The 21,947-nt window shown below is 48.2% G+C and overlaps 1 protein-coding gene across 4 annotated transcripts in view; it reads right to left on the minus strand.

The window, feature by feature from the left end:
- LOC120997021 (WAP four-disulfide core domain protein 5-like) overlaps window positions 1-21,947 on the minus strand; it is an 884,590-nt gene that overhangs the window by 6,256 nt on the left and 856,387 nt on the right. Inside the window, exons 1-2 of one of the 4 annotated variants that reach the window (XR_005778035.1) lie at window positions 7,486-7,508; window positions 5,256-5,258 (exon numbers count right to left, since the gene is read on the minus strand). The exons of 2 other annotated variants lie outside the window; for them this stretch is intronic. The gene's annotated coding sequence lies outside the window, so the exon portion shown is untranslated. Of the gene's footprint in view, window positions 1-5,255; window positions 5,259-7,485; window positions 7,509-11,670; window positions 11,682-21,947 lie in introns of those variants that run through there. One more of the 4 variants, XR_005778034.1, reaches the window with a different exon arrangement.

Genomic DNA, 21,947 nt, shown 5'->3' on the forward strand with positions numbered 1-21,947 from the left:
AAAACGTGGCCAAAGCCAGAGGAGCGAGAAAGTCTGATGCCTGAGGGCCACAAGCTGCTCTGGCAGTGGGACAAACTGACAGTGTCCCACGACCTGTTGTATCGGAAGGTCTACACACGGACAGAGTTGGAGCATCGGTGGCAAATCGTTATCCCGGTTGCCATGGCTCCCGCGGCTGTTAGAGAAGCTCATGAGAGGGGTGCCCACTTTGGTAGTGATAAAACTTATAAGTGGCTACAGAGGCTGGTTTACTGCCCAGATCTCGAACGGATGGTGGAGAAGGCCTGTCAGATGTGCAGAGCTTGTGACCTAAACAAAAGTGTGGAGCAGAGGGCTCCGATTCAGACCATCCAAACGTCCCAGCCATTAGAACTATTGATGATAGATTATGTGCAGGTGGGGCACTCCAATTCGGGTCATGGTTTTTGTTTGGTTATGACCGATCATTTTGCGGTGGCGGTGGCAGTGCCAACCCGAGACCAGACGGCCCAGTCAGCAGCGGAGGCCGTCTGCCATCGTTTTATACAGGTGTATGGGTGTCCAAGTCGGATACATTCGGATCAGGGGGCCTGCTTTCAGGGGGCCCTGATGAATGAACTATATCACCTGTACAGTATCGAGAAGTCCCGGACTACACCGTATCACCCGCAAGGGAATGGGGCATGTGAACGCTTCAATCGTACACTCCTTCAGATGGTGAGAACACTGGAAAAGGATCAGAAATCCAGATGGCCGGAGTATCTCCCCGAATTGATTTGGGCCTATAATAACCGGGTGCACAGCACGACCGGTTACTCACCGTACATGCTTATGTTTGGTCGGGCTGGGAGAGAGCTGGGAGAGTTGAACATGCCCTCGCCTGACAGTGAGCAAGCACTCACTGCAACCGAGTGGACTCGAGTGGGAGAGCGGTGGTGGGAGAGCGGTTGCAGCGACTACAACACCCTAACTCGGGGCCAGTATGGACTGAAGTCTTCTCCCCGGGAGATCGTGTGCTGGTCAGGGAGAAGAGGCCTTGTGGAAAACTGGACAATCAGTGGGAGGCCACACCATATATAGTTTGGCCCAGGGTGGGTTCAGACATACCCGTCTACGAGGTTGAACCAGAGGGGGGTGGAGGTCCTGTTAGAAATTTACATAGAAACATGCTGAGGTTGTGCCGGTTTCGAGAGCAGGCTCCGCCCAGGAGTGAACCGGTTTCCCAGAAAGGGGCGATGACAGATGAGTGGTGGGCGGTGCCATGGTCCTATCCAGAGGGATTTCCTCCCCGGTCAACTGTAATTGATCCGGTTTCACCCTCGAGTGTGGTGGTACCAAGTCAGACACTCCCTTCTCAACTACGTCGGACGACAAGGCCCACGGCAGGGATTCCTCCTCAGCGCTATTCTAAGGAGGAGTTTGTGTAGGGGAACCCTGGGTCTGTGAGAGTGGTGTCGAGGTCGCCACCCTCTAGTGGGGTGGGATGTGAGGGGGTCACAGTCTGGGGCCCCCAAGATGAAACATATGATACTCCAATTGGATACATCTGTGACTACATTGAATAAGCTGAAGTGATATAACATGTAGTTTGTGTGACTGGCCACTAGAGGCCCTTAGTCGGACAGCCCCCTTAGAACTAATGGAGCGAGATGTTGACAATTAATATATAAAAAGAAAAGTAATCTTATAGCTGCACCTGATTGGCTTTCTTATTGAAATAGACTGTAAAAAATAGCTTCTTATTTATTTTGAGCATTTTGTTATTTTGTTGCCATGTCCTAACTTCCTGGGAAAAGCTACAGGGGCTGGAGAAAGGAAGTGGCAGGAGGACAGAGAGTCGGCAGTTGGAGAGCAACGGATTCAGACGTGTCTGCTAAATTGTTTACCTGAGGTGTCCTGTGATCAGCCAGAGATTGAAGGCTTTATCCATAGCAAGCAAGGGACGATTGGTGAATATCTTCTGCCTGCTAAAGAGGATCTGTAGTCTTCATTTATAATCAGGAGCTGAGGAGACCAGAGGCCTGCCTGCCCTGAGGCCAGCGGTGAATCATCATCAAGAAAACCAAGCTGCCATTCAAGCCTGCACTGGAGATCTCAGCCTGAAGCATTTTACACTCGGTTAGTGCACACTTTTAATGGGACTTAAATCCTGAGCTCAGGTCCCTCCCTGCAATCAGGGTGAGGACAAGTTTTGGCACCACTGCAGCAATTAAAGCTTTACTGCGACAGCAAGTGGATCCACATCCCGGTTTTGGAGTTACAAATAGCCACGTGGAAGTTCAAGGGAGTCTAGCTGAGGTGGGGGAGTGGGCATTACCGGCATTTGGGGGGATAGTGTGGGATTTTTCTGTATTTGGCCTCTGTGAGCCACAGTGCCCCTCAGCCGAGATCCCAAGTACACAGACCCCAAATTTAGTGTTGATTCCTAGTGGCTTCGGTTTGCTGTGTTTGGTTAGGAGATCCTGCCATATTTAGTGGCATTTAGGCAAAATATGAATATTTAAAGGTACAGTACCTAAATTAGGGAATTCCCTGTGGACAATCTTGGGTTGCTAACAACCCAGAGAGGTTGTATCACCACTTCAGTACACCAGAGCATACCTCACTCCATGTGGTCCGGCTGGATCACAGTGTACATTATATTGTATATAGTTTTCTCTTCTAAAGTCAGTAAAATTATTTTGGTTCACACAGCTCACTGTCCGTGCATTCATTCTTGTGTGCTTCACTGTATCCCAACGGACTCCCTCGGGTCCACCTCTTACATAATGGCAGTAGAAACATTACTTCTAGAGGAGCACACAGAACATTGTGGAGCTATCATATGATGACACATGAAGTGCTCACAGGTCCACACTTTGGAAGAATAATGTGCTCATAGTAACAGAGTAACATAGTAACATAGTAACATATTATATAGGCCGAAAAAAGACATTTGTCCATCCAAATCGGCATGTCATCCTTCAAGTTGATCCAGAGGAAGGCAAAAAAAAACAACCTGTGAGGTAGAAGCCAATTTTCCCCACTTAAGAAGGAAAAAAATCCTTCCCGACTCCTTTCAGGCATCAGAATATCTCCCTGGATCAACGACCCCTCTCTAGTAGCTATAGCCTGTAATATTATTACAGAAATACATCCAGGCCCCTCCTGAATTTCTTTATTGTACTCACCATCACCACCTCCTCAGGCAGAGAGCTCCATAGTCTCACTGCTCTTACCGTAAAGAATCCTCTTCTATGCTTGTGTACAAACCTTCTTTCCTCCAGTAGAGATGGTCCGAATAGTTCGCCGGCGAATAGTTCCCGGCGAACATAGCTTGTTCGCGTTCGCCGCGGCGGGAGAACATATGCGATGTTCGGTCCACCCCCTATACATCATCATTGAGTAAACTTTGACCCTGTACCTCACAGTCAGCAGACACATTCCAGCCAATCAGCAGCAGACCCTCCCTCCCAGACTCTCCCACCTTCTGGACAGCATCCATTTTAGATTCATTCGGAATCTGCATTCTCAGTGAGAGGAGGGACAGTGCTGCTGCTGCTGCTGCTGATTCAATAGGGAAAGCGTGAGCTAGGGCAGTGTTCTGTGTCCACAGACTCATCTGCTGTAAGGACAGCGTCCTGACAGCACCCCAAAAAGCCTTTTTCACGGCTGGTACATCAGACTGCTTTTTTTTTTTTTTATATACAGTATATATATTGCAGTTGCCTGCCCGTGTGTGAGAGGCTGCAGGCTCAGTCACAGACAGTACTGTGTGCACACCATTCATACAGGGTGTGACAGAAAATAAGTCGCAGGTAAAAAAAATTCTATTTATTATTTTTCTGTGATCTAATCCCATTTGCAAGCCTGTGTGTGTCAGGCCCACACAGACTGTAGTGTGGCCACTGGCTAGTGGCTAGACTTCCACTTATACTGTTACAGGGTGTCATTTACTCACAAATACCTTGCAGATAAATAAAAATTCTATTAAAAAAATTTCTGTGATCTAATCCCATTCACAAGCCAGTGTGTGTCAGGCCCACACCGACTGTACTGTGCCCACTGCCCACCACTTATATAGGGTGGCACAGTACCTTGCACGCATAGTAACACTTATCTAATAAAAAATGACAGGCAGAGGCAGGCCACGCCGCAGTGGCCATCATGTTCGTGGTGCTGTGATTTCCACTGGCCCTGGAATAATGCCCAGTGTTCAGAGGCCACGTACCCTGAACCCAAAAAATTCTGAGAAAATAGTTGACTGGCTTACACAGGACACCCAATCTTCAACAGCTTCCGCTAAGAACCTTGACGCACCATCCTCCTCCAGCTCAGCTTTGGTCACCTGCTCTCAAGTTACCACTCTCCCGCCCGCCGCCACCACCACCACTACCACCACAGCCACCACAGCCGCTTCACTTGATCCCTCAGAGGAGTTATTTACACATCATTTGGATGAAATTAGTGATGCGCAACCATTATTGCCAGAGGATGTAGATAACAGGGATATGTCTCAGTCAGGCAGCATTACACACATGGACGTACAGTGTGATGATGATGATGTTGTACCTGCTGCTGCTTCCTTTGCTGAGGTGTCAGATACAAGTGAAGTGGTTGATGGTGACGATGTGTCCGTGGATGCCACATGGGTGCCTGCTCGAAGAGAAGAAGAAGAGGGGGAAAGTTCAGAAGGGGAGACAGAGAGAAGGAGGAGATGAGTTGGAAGCAGGGGGAGGTCGTCGCAAGGAGCTAGTGGCACAGTCAGACAGCATGTATCGGCACCCGGGGTCAGCCAGACAGCACGCCAATCAACACATGCTGCTGCCACCACCAGAATGCCGTCATTGCAAAGCTCAGCAGTGTGACATTTTTTTGGTGTGTCTGCCTCTGACAACAGCGATGCCATTTTCAACCTGTGCCAAAAGAAACTGAGTCGTGGGAAATCCAACACCCACCTAGGTACAACTGCTTTGCGAAGGCACATGATCGCACATCACAAACGCCTATGGGATCAACACATGATGACGAGTAGAAGCAGCACACAAGCTCAAAGCCACCATCCTCCTCCTGGTCCAGCATCTTCAGCCACGTCAACCACTGCTGTCCTCCTTGCCCCCTCTCAACCTACCGCCACTCTGCCTCTCACCTTCAGCAGTTCCATCTCATCTGCCCACAGTCAGGTGTCTGTAAAGGAAATGTTTGAGCGTAGGAAGCCAATGTCCCAGAGTCACCCCCTTGCCCGGCGTCTGACAGCTGGCTTGACGGAACTCTTAGCACGCCAGCTTTTTCCATACCAGCTGGTGGAGTCTGAGGCCTTCAAAAAATTTGTCGCTATTGGGACACCACAGTGGAAGGTACCCGGACAAATTTTTTTTTCAAAAAAGGCAATCCCAAACCTCTACTCAGTGATTGAAAAGGAATTCATGGCATCTCTGGCATACAGTGTTGGGGCAAGGGTCCATCTGACCACTGATACCTGGTCTTCAAAGCACGGTCAGGGCAGGTATATCACCTACACTGCGAATTGGGTCAACCTGCTGACGGCTGACAAGCATGGAATGCGTGGCTCTGCAGCGGAGTTGGTGACACCGCCACGACTTCCAGGCAGGCCTACTGCCACCTCCTCTACTCCTCCTACTCCATCCTCTTCCATAACCTCCTCGGCTGAGTCCTCTTCTGCTGCGGCGTCTGGCTGCACATCAACTGAATCCCCCCAGCTCCCCAGGGGCTATTCCACATCCCGGATACGACAGTGTCACGCTGTCTTGGGGTTGACTTGCCTGAAAGCAGAGAGCCACACCGGACCAGCACTCCTGTCCGCCCTGAACGCACAGGTGGATCAGTGGCTGACCCCGCACCAACTGGAGATCGGCAAAGTGGTGTGTGACAATGGAAGCAATTTGTTGGCGGCATTGAATTTGGGCAAGTTGTCACATGTGCCGTGCATGGCACACGTGTTGAATCTCATCGCTTTGTGTCTAAGTACCCAGGCTTACAGGACGTCCTCAAGCAGGCCAGGAAGGTGTGTGGCCATTTCAGGCGTTCCTACACGGCCATGGCGCACTTTTCAGACATTCAGCGCCGAAACAACATGCCAGTGAGGCGCTTGATTTGCGACAGCCCGACACGTTGGAATTCAACACTCCTAATTTTCGACTGCCTGTTCCAACAAGAAAAAGCAGTCAACGAGTATTTGTATGACCGGGGTGCTAGGACAGCCTCTGCGGAGCTGGGAATTTTTTTGCCACATTACTGGACGCTCATGCGCAATGCCTGTAGGCTCATGCATCCTTTTGAGGAGGTGACAAACCTAGTCAGTCGCACCGAAGGCATCATCAGCGACCTCATCCCATTTGTTTTCTTCCTGGAGCGAAGAGTGCTGGATCAGGCTGTAGATGAGCGTGAAGAGGAAGAGTTGTGGTCACCATCACCACCAGAAACAGCCTTGTCATCATCGCTTGCTGGACCTGCGGCAACGCTGGAAGAGGAGTGTGAGGAAGAGGAGTCAGAGGAGGAATGTGGCTTTGAGGAGGAGGAAGAAGACCAACCACAGAAGGCATCACAGGGTGCTTGTTGTTGTCACCTATCTGGGACCCGTGGAGTTGTACTTGGCTGGGGTGAAGAACAGACCGTCAATGAAATCAGTATGGACGAGGAACGGGAAATAAGTAGCTCGGCATCCAACCTTGTGCAAATGGGGTCTTTCATGCTGTCATGTCTGTTCAGGGACCCTCGTATAAAAAGGATGGAGAACGACCTGTACTGGGTGGCCACGTTACTAGACCCCCGGTATAAGCAGAAAGTGGCGGAAATGTTACCAACTTACCGAAAGTCAGAAAGGATGCAGCAGTTCAAAACAAAACTAAAAAATATGCTTTACACAGCTTATAAGGGGGATGTCACAGCACAACGGGAATCTAACAGGGGAATAGGTGAAAGTAATCCTCCTCCTACCACGACCACGGCGGCAAGGACAGGACGCTTTACAGATGTGTTGTTGATGGAGGACATGCAGAGCTTTTTCAGTCCTACACATCGCCACAGCCATTCGGGATCCAGCCTTAGAGAACGACTCGACCGACAGGTAGCAGACTACCTCGGCTTAACTGCAGATATCGACACTCTGAGGAGCGATGAACCCCTTGACTGCTGGGTGTGCAGGCTTGACCAGTGGCCTGAGCTATCCCAGTTTGCGATAGAACTTCTAGCCTGCCCCGCTTCAAGTGTCCTGTCAGAAAGGACCTTCAGTGCAGCAGGAGGCATTGTCACTGACAAAAGAAGTCGCCTCGGTCAAAAAAGTGTTGATTACCTCACCTTCATTAAGATGAATGAGGTATGGATCCCGAAGGGACTGACAGTGGGGGATACGTTTGACTAACAAAGGGCCTGATGACATGCCTTGGCCTCAAAATGGTCCCCACGCTGCTGTATTTAATGTTTGCATACCGGATGACTTTCGTGAATTCTCCGCCACCAACTAGGGTTCAAGCCGCAATGTTTTAGTCACCTTTCTGCTTTGAAAACATAAATTTTTCCGGCCACTGCTACAACAGCGGCTGCAACAATACCATTATTTTTCAGGCATGTGTACATGCCTAATTTTTCTGGCCTCTGGTGCTGCACTGTGGATGCAGAAACAAAACAAAAAAAAAAGGCACATACAAGTGTCAATTCCCCTTCGTGATCGTTACCTTGTTGTGGTGAAGGGGCTTGCGTATCACAATGAAGCGATCATCACCTCTATGAGTGTGTTGGCAATGTTGCCACACCCCAGATGATAAGGCCGTTGCTTCATTATGATTATACCAAAAGCGATCGGCTGGATAATTTTTCATAAAAAAAACATACATTTTTTTATATATTGTATGGGTTGGTTTTTAATACATAAAATAAAAAAATCATAATAAAGTCTCTTAATAGTTTATAATGCAGACAATTTAAAAAATCCCCATCAATTCCAATACAAAGCAAGTACAGAGCTCAGAACTAAATTTTTCCAGGATGTCGTAATGGTTTGTTAATTCGACAATGGTTAATCAATTCGACACACGTCCCCGGATAGGGGACGTAACAGGGATTAAACTGATAGGAATAGTACTAGTTAAGACACCACTCATATAGGGTGTCACAGCACATTGCTCCGTGCACGCACAGTGCCCCAACTTGGGACTGAGTAAGAGGACCGACCAAGCTGCTTTTTCCATCTCCCGGTTCCTAAAATCAATTCATTTTGGTGTATCAGAGTTTGGTCTGTCACTGTGAAGGCAGTCGAAATTTTTTTTCACAAAAGGCAATCCCACCCTGATATGGGACGTAACAGGGATTAAACTGATGAGAATATTACTACAGAAAATACCACTCATATCCGGTGGGGCAGTAAATTGCACGTTGCAGACGCAGTGACCGTGGCGTGGATTCAAACAAAGGGGAGGGAGCCAGCATTTTTTTAACCATCTATTCGTTCGAAAAATCTATTTAATAATTTGACCCCAAATTGGGGACGTAACAGGTATTAAACTGATGAGAATAGTACTACAGAAAATACCACTCATATCCGGTGGGGCAGTAAATTGCACGGTGCAGACGCAGTGACCGTGGATTCAAACAAAGAGGAGGGAGCCAGCATTTTTTTTAAACATCTCCCCCTTCGAAAAATCAATTCAATTCACCTTTCGGGGACCCTTGGTGTTGTACGTGGCTGGGTGGAGGAAGAAACCTTCAATGACATCAACGGGACATGGCTAGCTTGGTATCCAACCTTTAACAAATGGGGAGTTTGCGGTTGGGCAAATGGACTGTTTGCGGTTGTTTGCAGTGCATTAAAATTCGAGTTTGGTCTGTCAATGTCTGTGAAGCGGGCGTAACCCTTACACTACCTGATCGATACAATATCATACCTGATCGTATACACACACTGGATGTTTTAAACCACATTGTTCAAAAAAAAATTGGATTGTTAGGTGATTTATGCCCTTTATGGATTAAAATCCAACTCTGCGTCAACTACATAATTTTCCATGGGAGTTTTGCCATGGATCCCCCTCTGGCATGCCACAGTCCAGGTGTTAGTCCCCTTGAAACAACTTTTCCATCACTACTGTTGCTAGAAAGAGTCCCTGTGGGTTTTAAAATTCGCCTGCCTATTGAAGTCTATGGCGGTTCGCCCTGTTCGCCCGTTCGCGAACATTTGCAGAAATTTGCGTCCGCGAACAGAAAATTTTATGTTCGCGACATCACTACTTTTAATATCAGATGCAGCGATCATGTATGAACACGGCATCTGAGGGGTACAATGACGGGAAGTGCTGCAATTGCTGATCCCTGTTATTGCACCCGCTACTTACAAAGAAATGCGCTTTGTGATGTAATTCGCCACAAAGCTGATTTTTTTGTAAAATTCAGCGAAGCAGCCGAATCAAATTTCTTACAACTTCCCTCATCTCTAATAGAGTTGAGCGGACACCTGGATGTTCGGGTTTGACGGGTTCGGCTGAACTTCAGAAAAAAGTTTGAGTTCGGGACCGGAACTTGACCCGAACTTGACCCTGAAACCTATTGAAGTAAATGGGGACCCGAACTTTTGAGCACTAAAATGGCTGTAAAAATGTCATGGAAAGGGCTAGCGGCCTGCAAATGGCATCAAAATGTGGTTAAGAACATGGCAAGTGCTCTGCAAACAAATGTGGATAGGGAAATGACTTTAAATAACATAAAATAGGTAAAAATAAAAAATAATAATCTTGATCTAGGAGGACGAGGTCCATATGGAGTAGGAGGTTGAGGAGGCGGTGCATGTGGCGGTGTAGGTGGAAGCGGCAGTGGAGGAGGAGGAGGTAGCCTACACTGCTTTTTGGTTTTAAATTAAAATTTTAAAATTAGGGTACACCCCAAAACATTGGGGAATATAACCTGTGATAACCCCCTCCAGTCGTGCTAAACACACATTCAGACAATACACCGGCTGCAGGGCAGGCCAGCACCTCCAAGGGGTAAAGGGCAAGCTCAGGCCATGTGCCCAATTTGGAGACCCAGAAGTTGCAGGGGCTGACCCCTGTCAGTCAGTTCGTGTAGACGTGTGCACACTTACTGCCCCACCATGTCGCACGTCCCTGTGATGTTCACGATCCAATTTGATATCTGCTCTATCAACTTTCGATGTTCTTTTATGCGCCTACCATGGTGATCAAGGGTGGCGGGGAATCAGGGTTCCACGCCGGAGAGGGAGCGTGAGAAAGAGAGACCACATCCAAGGGAGGATAAATTTTTTCAAATTTAAAATTATAGAGTTGAAATATGGGAGAAATTATTAAAGCATAAAAGTGCGACAACTTTTCAAAGTTTAAGCATTGAATGAAAGGATGTGACGCGCATTAATTACTGAATAATTTCTTAAATTTATTCCCTGTCACCTATGCAGAGCAGGTGTTTGTTCACTTCTAAAATTGTATAATGTCAACCCAAGAATGTAACAGAAAAAGTATTGAAATTTATTAAGCTGTCAACTAGGTAGAGGAGGGGTATATTACACACAAAAATCTGTGAATTTCACCCAAAGATGTAACAGACAATTTTTTTTTTTTTTTTTTTTACCTGTCTACTCGGTATAGCAGTGGTACATGACACCCAAAAATCTGTGAATTTCACCAGAAAATGTAACTGACAATTTTTTTTTTTTTTTTTACCATTCTAATAGGTATAGCAGTGGTAAATCACAACCAAAAAATTTAGAATTTCACCAGAAAATGGAACTGACATTTTATTTATTTTTTAACCTGTCTACTAGGTATAGCAGTGGTACATCACACCCAAAAATTGGTAAATTTTAACAGAAAATGTAACTGACTATTTATTTATTTTTTTAACTTGTACTAGGTATAGCAGTGGTACATCACACCCAAAAATTGGTGAATTTCACCAGAAAATGTAACTGACAAATTATTATTTTTTTTACCGGTCTACTAGGTATAGGAGTGGTACATCACACCCAAAAATCCAAAAATTGGTGAATTTTACCTGAATTTATAACTGACAATTTTTTTTATTTTTAATGGTCTACTAGGTATAGCAGTGGTACTATACACCCAAAAATTGGTGAATTTCACCAGAAAATGTAAATTACATTTTTTTTTTTAACCTGTCTACTAGGTATAGCAGTGGTACTATACACCGAAAAATTGGTGAATTTCACCCGAAAATGTAAATTACATTTATTTTTATTTTTTTACCGGTCTACTAGGTATAGCAGTGGTACTATACACACCAAAATTGGTGAATATCACCCGAAAATATAAAAGACATTTTTTTTTTAACCTGTCTACTAGTTACACTGCATCGCTGACAGGAGAGCAGCAGCAGGGTGAGAATGCCAAAAGCGCGCACAGACGGCCCGCACTTTATGCAGCAGCTCTGACATATCGGGGTAATTTTTAAGCAATCTCTGCACCACCAAATTCAGCACATGCGCCAGGCAAGGGATGTGGTTCAAACCGGCTAGTCCCAGAACTGCTATGAGATTTCGCCCATTATCGCACACCACCAGGCCGGGCTTAAGGCTGACTGGCACAAACCACTCATCAGTCTGTTGTTCAAGGCCCGTCCACAGCTCCTGCGCGGTGTGGGGTTTGTCCCCCAAACAGATAAGTTTTAAAACTGCCTGCTGCCGTTTACCCCTGGCTGTGCTGAAATTGGTGGTGAAGGTGTTACTCTGACCGGATGAGGAGCTGGTAGAGGTTGAGGAAGCAAAGTAGGAGGAGGAAGCAACAGGAGGCAAACTGAAGCGCCCTGCAATCCTCGGTGGTGGAAGGACATACGCCAAACTGCTATCCGCCTCAGGCCCAGCTGCCACTGCATTTACCCAGTGTGCTGTTATGGAGATATAACGTCCCTGACCGTGCTTACTGGTCCACGTATCTGTAGTCAGGTGCACCTTGCCACAGATGGCGTTGCGCAGTGCACACCTGATTTTGTCCCCTACTTGGTTGTGCAGGGAAGGGATGGCTTGCCTTGAAAAGTAGTGGCGGCTGGGCACGACGTACTGTGGGACGTACTGTGGGACAGCCACCGCCATAAGGCCTTTAAAACTATCTGTCTCCACCAGACGGAATGACAGCATTTCAAAAGCCAGTAATATAGAAATGCTGGCATTCAGGGCTAGGGATCGCGGGTGGGTAGGGGGTACTTCCTCTTCCTCTCCAGTGTTTAGGATAGGGAGAGCTGAACGCTTCATTGGGACATTGTGGAGGTGCTTGGTGACCCAGGTGTTGGTGTTGCTTGCGGGGTGGCAGGTGGCACTGTCACTCCAGAGGTGGATGAAGAGGCCGAGACTGCAGCAGAAGAGGAAGCAGGAGGAGCCAGAGACCTTTCTTGGTTTTTGAGGTGTCTACTCCACTGCAGCTCGTGCTTTGCACTTAAATGCCTGGTCATGCAGGTTGTGCTCAGGTTGAGAACGTTTATGCCTCGTTTCAGGCTCTGATTGCTCAGCGTGCAAACCACTCGTATCTTGTCGTCAGCACATTGTCTGAAGAACTGCCACGCCAGTGAACTACTTGAAGCTGGCTTTGGTGTGCTCGGTCCCTTGCTGCGGTGGGCAGTAGCAGGCGTACTGTTTAGAGGGCGGTCACTCCGCTTTTGCACCCTTCTGCTGTGCTGGTGGCTCTGTGCAACCACCGCCTCTTCCTCCGAACTACATAGGTCACTCGCATGACCTTGATTCCATGTGGGGTCGAGGACCTCATCGTCCTCCACATCATCTTCCACCCAGTCTTCACCCCTGGCTTCCTTGTCGGTCTGCACACTTTCGAAAGCCACAGCAGTTGGCACCTGTGCTTCGTCATCATACGAGATGTGCTGCGATGGTCCTCCCATGTACTCATCTTGAAAGATAAGTGGTTGGGCATTGGTGCACTCAATCTCTTCCACTTATGGGGCAGGGCTAGGTGGATGGCCCTGGGAAACCCTGCTAACAGAGTCATCAAAAAGCAGAAGAGACTGCTGCATGAGTTGGGGCTCAGACTGCTTGGCTGATTTGCAAGGAGGTGAGGTGAAAGACTGATGGACATCGGCTGCAGGTGCCAACTGTGGTCTTTCAGCAGGAGACTGGGTGGGAGATAATGTGAAGGAACTGGATCCACTGTCAGCAACCCAATCTACTATCGCCTGTACTTGTTCAGGCTTCACCATTTGTAGAGCCGCATTAGGCTCGACCAAATACCGCTGCAGGTTCTGTCGCTTACTCGCACCTGAGGAAGGGGTTTCACTTGTGCATGTAGCTGGCACAGATCGACCACGTCCTCTCCCTGCAACAGGAGGTCCACCAGCAGCACTACGACCTGGGCCACGTCCCTTATTTGACGCTCTCCTCATATTTCTTGAATTTAGGATCTTGCCCTAAATGGGTGTTTAATTAATAGTAGAATAGAACGACAGTATGTAAAGGGTGTATCTTACACAGCCTGATCCAGACTAGGCCTTAATTAAATATTTCTTTGCCCAAAATGCCTGTATTTCAAATGCCTGAATCAAACCTCTGTATGTAAAGGGTGTATCTCACAAGGCCTGAACCCCTGTAGGCCTGAATTAAATATTGGTGCAGCAAATGGCGGTATTTCAAATCTCTGAATCTAACCCAAATGTATTAAGGGTGTATCTCACAATGACATACGCAGCAAAGGCTGCCAAATAAACTTTTTTTGCCCAAATGGGTGTTTGTTTAATAACTCAATATGGCAGCAGTATATAACCCAGGAATTTTAAACGTGCTTATGGTGCAAGGAACTGAAATATTGTGTATTTTGCCCCAAAAAGGGTGTTATATTAATTAAAGAATATAACCCCTGTAAATACAGGGTGTATCTCACACGCATGACCCACTGTAGGCCTCAATTAAAGATTTCTTTGCCCAAATTGTCTGCATTTCAAATGCCTGAATCAAACCCCTGTATGTAAAGGGTGTATCTCACACGGTCTGAACCAGTGTAGGCCTGAATTAAACATTGGTGCACCAAATGGCGGTATTTCAAATCTATGAATCTAAATGTATTAAGGGTGTATCTCACAATGACATCTCCATCAAAGGCTGCCAACTAATTTTTTTACCCAAACGAGTGTTTGTTTAACTGAATTTGACAGCAGTATATAAGCCTGTAATGTCACACGTGCTGATGCTGCAAGGCCTGAAAATAGTGTTTTTTGGCAAAAAAAGTGTGTTTTTTAAACCACAAAAAATGATGGGTGTATTTCTAGCTTAAATTGCACACTGACTAATCCAGATGTTGTGTATTGCCAAAAAAGTGGTTTTTTTTGGGTAACAGAATATGAAAGCTGTATATATTAAACTTTAATTTAACACTTGCAGATCAGGAAAATAGTGGTTTTTGGCAAAAAAAAGGTGTATTTTTAAAACTCCAGAAAATGATGGCTGTATTTCTAGCTTAAATTGCACACTGACTAATCCAGATGTTGTATATTGCCCAAAAAATTGGGATTTTCAATGTCCCAAAAGCTCAGATGCAGTGCTGGTGCACTGAGCTTGCATAAAATGGCCGCCGCCGCCCATCTAACTGACTTATTTAAGTTATTTTTTTTCGGTCACTGGGCTCAGGGCAGGATAAAAAGATTGTGCCCTGCACCCACAAAACACAATGTATGTAGATCGCTGAGTTAGATTCATATTTTGAGCAAAGAGTCTCTCCTATCCTCTCCCTGAAATCCCCAGCAGCATCCTCCCCCTACACTAAGCACAGCAGAGTGACGTGCAGCGCTACGTGACTCCAGCTTATATAGAGGCTGGGTCATATGCTACACTGGCCAATCACAGTCATGCCATTAGTGATGGCTTCTAAGGTCAGACAGTTAACCGCTTTTTGATTGGCCGCTCTGCAGCCTTTCAAAAAGCGCCAAGAAAGCGCCGAACACTGAACCCAAACTTTTACTGAAATGTTCGAGTTCGGGTCCGGGGTCCAAAAATCCTAAAGTTCGGTACGAACCCGAACTTTACAGTTCGGTTTCAGGCGTTCCTACACGGCTATGGCGCACTTTTCAGATATCCAGCGGCGAAACAACATGCCAGTGAGGCGCTTGATTTGCGACAGCCCGACACGTTGGAATTCAACACTCCTAATGTTCGACCGCCTGCTCCAACAAGAAAAAGCCATCAACGAGTATTTGTATGACCGGGGTGCTAGGACAGCCTCTGCGGAGCTGGGAATTTTTTTGCCACGTTACTGGACGCTCATGCGCAATGCCTGTAGACTCATGCATCCTTTTGAGGAGGTGACAAACCTAGTCAGTCGCACCGAAGGCACCATCAGCGACCTCATCCCATTTGTTTTCTTCCTGAAGAGGGCCCTGCGAAGAGTGCTGGATCAGGCTGTAGATGAGCGTGATGAGGAAGAGGAAGAGTTGTGGTCACCATCACCACCAGAAACAGCCTTGTCATCACCGCTTGCCGGATCTGCGGCAACGTTGGAAGAGGAGTATGAGGAAGAGGAGTCAGAGGAGGAATGTGGCTTTGAGGAGGAGGAAGACCAACCACAGCAGGCATCCCAGGGTGCTCGTTGTTGTCACCTATCTGGGACCCGTGGTGTTGTACGTGGCTGGGGGGAAGAACAGACCGTCAATGCAGTGGCGTACCAAGGGGGGGGCGGGGGGGGCGGGGGGGGGGGGCGGGGGGGGCGGCCCGCCCCGGGTGCCACTCACAAGGGGGGTGCCAGCCGCGACTGAGGATAAAAAAAATAAATAAAATAAAATAAAAAAATGTGGCGAGTGGGCCAGGCGTGGCGCTGTGATAGGGGCAGGGCTCCAGATGGTCTCTCCCTCCCCCTGTGCTGCTGCCGCCGCGGCCAATAGGAAGTGGGACAGGGCCGGGGGAGGGGCTGTGGCCACTGCGCCACCAATGAAGATAACTGACCTTTTAATACAAATGCAGGAGGCGGGTGCCGGAATCAAATAGCCGGCACCCGACCTCTATGACAGGGAGCTGCGATCAGCCTCATCAGCGGCAGTTAACCCCTCAGGTGCCGCTCCCTGTCATAGAGGTCGGGTGCCGCTATTTGATTCCGGCACCCGCCTCCTGCATTTGTATTAACAGGTCAGTTATCTTCATTAACATTGAGTACGGCCCCCCCCCCCCAGTATAATAAACATTGAGTGCGGCGCCCCCCCCCAGAATAATAAACATTGAGTGCTGCCCCCCACCAGTATAATAAACATTGAGTGCGCCCCCCCCCAGTATAATAAACATTGAGTGCGGCTACCCCCCCAGTATAATAAACATTGAGTACGGCCCCCCCCCCAGTATAATAAACATTGAGTGCGGCGCCCCCCCCCCAGAATAATAAACATTGAGTGCGGCCCCCCCCAGTATAATAAACATTGAGTGCGCCCCCGCCCCAGTATAATAAACATTGAGTGCGGCCCCCCCCCAGTATAATAAACATTGAGTGCGCCCCCGCCCCAGTATAATAAACATTGAGTGCGCCCCCGCCCCAGTATAATAAACATTGAGTGCGGCCCCCCCCCCAGTATAATAAACATTGGTGGGCAGTGGGCAGTGCCAATGAGGGTTAAAAAATAAAAAATTAACTCACCTCCTCCAATTGATCGCGTAGCTGCTGCCGGTCTACTTGTAATTTCTTCAGGACCTGTGGTGACGTCACTGAGCTCCAGCCTCTATCACATGGTCCATTACCATGGTGATGGATCATGTGATGAGCTCAGTGACATCACCACAGGTCCTGAAGAAAGTACATGAGACCGGCTGCTACGCGATCAATTGGAGGTGGTGAGTTAATTTTTATTTATTTTTTTAACCCTCAATGGCACTGCCCACCAATGTTTATTATGTTGGGGGGGGCGCACTGTGCCACCAATGTTTATTATACTGGGGTGTTGGGGGGGGGCGCACTGCACCACCAATGTTTATATGTTTATTATGCTAGGGAGGGGGAGCGCACTGCCCACCAATGTTTATTATGTTGGGGGCGCGCACTGCGCCACCAATGTTTATATGTTTATTATGCTAGGGAGGGGGGGCGCACTGACCACCAATGTTTATTATGTTGGGGGGGCACACTGCGCCACCAATGTTTATATGTTTATTATGCTAGGGAGGGGGGGCGCACTGCGCCACCAATGTTTATATGTTTATTATACTAGGGAGGGGGGGGCGCACTGCCCACCAATGTTTATTATGTTGGGGGGGCACACTGCGCCACCAATGTTTATATGTTTATTATACTAGGGAGGGGGGGCGCACTGCCCACCAATGTTTATATGTTTATTATGCTAGGGAGGGGGGGCGCACTGCCCACCAATGTTTATATGTTTATTATGCTAGGGAGGGGGGGCGCACTGCCCACCAATGTTTATTATGTTGGGGGGGCACACTGCGCCACCAATGTTTATATGTTTATTATGCTAGGGAGGGGGGGCGCACTGCCCACCAATGTTTATATGTTTATTATGCTAGGGAGGGGGGGGCGCACTGCCCACCAATGTTTATTATGTTGGGGGGGCACACTGCGCCACCAATGTTTATTATGTTGGGGGGGCACACTGCGCCACCAATGTTTATTATATTAGGGTGTTGGGGGGGGGGCGCACTGCACCACCAATGTTTATATGTTTATTATACTAGGGAGGGGGGGCGCACTGCGCCACCAATGTTTATTATGTTGGGGGGGCACACTGCACCACCAATGTTTATTATATTAGGGTGTTGGGGGGGGCGCACTGCACCACCAATGTTTATATGTTTATTATACTAGGGAGGGGGGGCGCACTGCCCACCAATGTTTATTATGTTGGGGGGGCACACTGCACCACCAATGTTTATATGTTTATTATACTAGGGAGGAGGGGCGCACTGCGCCACCAATGTTTATTATGTTGGGGGGCACACTGCGCCACCAATGTTTATTATATTAGGGTGTTGGGGGGGGCGCACTGCACCACCAATGTTTATATGTTTATTATACTAGGGAGGGGGGGCGCACTGCGCCACCAATGTTTATTATGTTGGGGGGGGGGCGCACTGCACCACCAATGTTTATTATACTGGGGTTTAAGGGGGTGCAGGTTTTTATTTTATTAAGGAAGGGTTAAGGGGTCTATTAAGGGGTGGTTAATGGGTTTTATTAAGGGGGGTTAATGGGTTTATTTCGTTAAGGGGGTGTGCAGAGGTTTATTTTATTAAGGGTTTTATTTTTATTTATAAATATTATTGAAAACATTGAAAAAAGTTTGTGCATGTTTTCTTAAACTTTCTTGGGGGGGGAGGGGGGGGGGTGCCAAACAAAGGGTTCGCCCCGGGTGCCAAATGCTCTAGGTACGCCCCTGCGTCAATGACATCAGTGAAAACTTTCTTTTTTTTTTTTCTTTTTTTTTAAGTTGTATGGGTTTTTAATAGGGATGAGCGAACCCGAACTGTATAGTTCGGGTTCATACCGAATTTTGGGGTGTCCGTGACACGAACCCGAACCTTTTCGTAAAAGTCCGTGTTCGGGTTCGGTGTTCGGCGCTTTCTTGGCGCTTTTTGAAAGGCTGCAGAGCAGCCAATCAACAAGCGTCATACTACTTGCCCCAAGAGGCCATCACAGCCTTGCCTACTATTGGCATGGCTGTGATTGGCCAGTGCAGCATGTGACCCAGCCTCTATATAAGCTTGGGTCACGTAGCGCTGCACGTCACTCTGCTATGATCAGTGTAGGGAGAGGTTGCAGCTGCGACGTTAGGGCGAGATTAGGCAGATTAACTCCTCCAAAAGACTTCATTCTGTGATCGATCTCCAGCTGTGGATCATTGAAGTGCTGATATTGAATTGCTCACTTTTTTTAGGCTGCCCAGAGCGTTTTTATATCACTTTTTTCTGGGGTGATCGGCGGCCATTTTGTGGCTTGTGGTGCGCCAGCACAAGCTACCACCAAGTGTATTTAACCATCAATAGTGTGGTTATTTTTTGCTATATCCTACATCAGGTGCAGGCTGAGCCTGTGTCACCCAAGTGCATTTAACCATCAATAGTCTGGTTATTTTTTGCTATATCCTACATCAGGGTCAAGCTTTCATCAAGTGCATTTAACCATCAATAGTGTGGTTATTTTTTGGCCATATACTACATCAGGGGAAAGTTGAGCCTGTCACCCAGCGCCTAAAAAATAGGCCTGACATTTCTATTCCTCCAAATCTGTACTGTTTTAGCTGGTCAAATTATTTGTAGTGACCGTAAAAGCACAGTTTTTGTTCTGGGTTGAAAAACTATTCCCAAATTTGCAATTCTCAAAATTAGTGGTTTGTGCTGTATCAGGCCTACTTTAAATCTATCCCAAAAAGGGTATATTAGATTGAAGGTGCTGATAGTGTCATTCTGAAAAACTTAACACACACGCTACCGTGCAGATACAAGTCTAATTCTGTGATTAAACGTATACCTGTCACCCAGCGCCTAAAAAATAGGCCTGACATTTATATTCAGCTAAATCTGTCATTACTGCTGTGCCTGTATTACTGTAATAAGGTACCTAAATAGATAGCCAGACAGTGTTAGGTGTCTGTAAAAAAAGGCCTGAATTTGAATTAAATACATTGGACCCGAATAATATTTTTCTTATTGTGGTGAACGGTAACAATGAGGAAAACATCTAGTAAGGGACGCGGACGTGGACATGGTCGTGGTGGTGTTAGTGGACCCTCTGGTGCTGGGAGAGGACGTGGCCGTTCTGCCACAGCCACATGTCCTAGTGTACCAACTACCTCATGTCCCAGTAGCCGCCAGAATTTACAGGGATATTTGGTGGGGCCCAATGCCGTTCTAAGGATGGTAAGGCCTGAGCAGGTACAGGCATTAGTCAATTGGGTGGCCGACAGTGGATCCAGCACGTTCACATTATCTCCCACCCAGTCTTCTGCAGAAAGCACACAGATGGCGCATGAAAACCAAGCCCATCAGTCTGTCACATCACCCCCATGCATATCAGGGAAACTGTCTGAGCCTCAAGTTATGCAGCAGTCTCTTATGCTGTTTGAAGACTCTGCTGCCAGGGTTTCCCAAGGGCATCCACCTAGCCCTTCCCCAGGGGTAAAAGAGATAGAATGCACTAATGCACAACCACTTATGTTTACTGATGATGAGGACATGGGAATACCACCTCAGCACGTCTCTGATGATGACGAAACACAGGTGCCAACTGCTGCGTCTTTCTGCAGTGTGCAGACAGAACAGGAGGTCAGGGATCAAGACTGGGTGGAAGACGATGCAGGGGACGATGAGGTCCTAGACCCCACATGGAATGAAGGTCGTGCCACTGACTTTCACAGTTCAGAGGAAGAGGCAGTGGTGAGACCGAGCCAACAGCGTAGCAAAAGAGGAAGCAGTGGGCAAAATCAGAACACCCGCCTCCAAGAGACTCCGCCTGCTACTGACCGCCGCCATCTGGGACCGAGCACCCCAAAGGCAGCTTCAAGGAGTTCCCTGGCATGGCACTTCTTCAAACAATGTGCTGACGACAAGACCCGAGTGGTTTGCACGCTGTGCCATCAGAGCCTGAAGCGAGGCATTAACGTTGTGAACCTTAGCACAACCTGCATAACCAGTCACCTGCATGAAAAGCATGAACTGCAGTGGAGTAAACACCTTAAAAACAAAGAAGTCACTCAGGCTCCCCCTGCTACCTCTTCTGCTGCTGCCGCCTCGGCCTCTTCTGCTGCTGCCGCCGCCTCGGCCTCTTCCTCCGCCTCTGGAGGAACGTTGGCACCTGCCGCCCAGCAAACATGGGATGTACCACCAACACCACCACCTGCGTCACCAAGCATCTCAACCATGTCACACGGCAGCGTTCAGCTCTCCATCTCACAAACATTTGAGAGAAAGCGTAAATTCCCACCTAGCCACCATCGATCCCTGGCCCTGAATGCCAGCATTTCTAAACTACTGGCCTATAAAATGCTGTCATTTAGGCTGGTGGACACACACAGCTTCAAACAGCTCATGTCGCTTGCTGTCCCACAGTATGTTGTTCCCAGCCGCCACTACTTCTCCAAGAGAGCCGTGCCTTCCCTGCACAAACAAGTATCCGATAAAATCAAGTGTGCACTGCGCAACGCCATCTGTGGCAAGGTCCACCTAACCACAGATACGTGGACCAGTAAGCACGGCCAGGGACTCTATATCTCCCTAACTGCACACTGGGTAAATGTAGTGGCGGCTGGGCCCCAGGCGGAGAGCTGTTTGGCGCACGTCCTTCCGCCGCCAAGGATCGCAGGGCAACATTCTTTGCCTCCTGTCTCCTCCTCCTCCTACTCAGCTTCCTCCTCCTCTTCTTCCACCTGCTCATCCAGTCAGCCACACACCTTCACCACCAACTTCAGCACAGTTCGGGGTAAACGTCAGCAGGCCGTTCTGAAACTCATATGTTTGGGAGAAAGGCCCCACACCGCACAGGAGTTGTGGCGGGGTATAGAACAACAGACCGACGAGTGGTTGCTGGCGGTGAGCCTCAAGCCCGGCCTGGTGGTGTGCGATAATGGGCAAAATCTCGTTGCAGCTCTGGGACTAGCCGGTTTGACGCACATCCCTTGCCTGGCGCATGTGCTGAATTTGGTGGTGCAGAAGTTCATTCGCAACTACCCCGACATGTCAGAGCTGCTGCATAAAGTGCGGGCCGTCTGTTCGCGCTTCCGGCGTTCACATCCTGCCGCTGCTCGCCTGTCTGCGCTACAGCGTAACTTCGGCCTTCCCGCTCACCGCCTCATATGCGACGTGCCCACCAGGTGGAACTCCACCTTGCACATGCTGGATAGACTGTGCGAGCAGCAGCAGGCCATAGTGGAGTTTCAGCTACAGCACGCACGGGTCAGTCGCACTGCGGATCAGCCCCACTTCACCACCAATGACTGGGCCTCCATGCGAGACCTGTGTGCCCTGTTGCGCTGTTTCGAGTACTCCACCAACATGGCCAGTGGCGATGACGCCGTTATCAGCGTTACAATAC

This window comes from Bufo bufo, chromosome 4, assembly GCF_905171765.1.
Source record: "Bufo bufo chromosome 4, aBufBuf1.1, whole genome shotgun sequence".
Taxonomy (NCBI): Eukaryota; Metazoa; Chordata; class Amphibia; order Anura; family Bufonidae; genus Bufo; species Bufo bufo.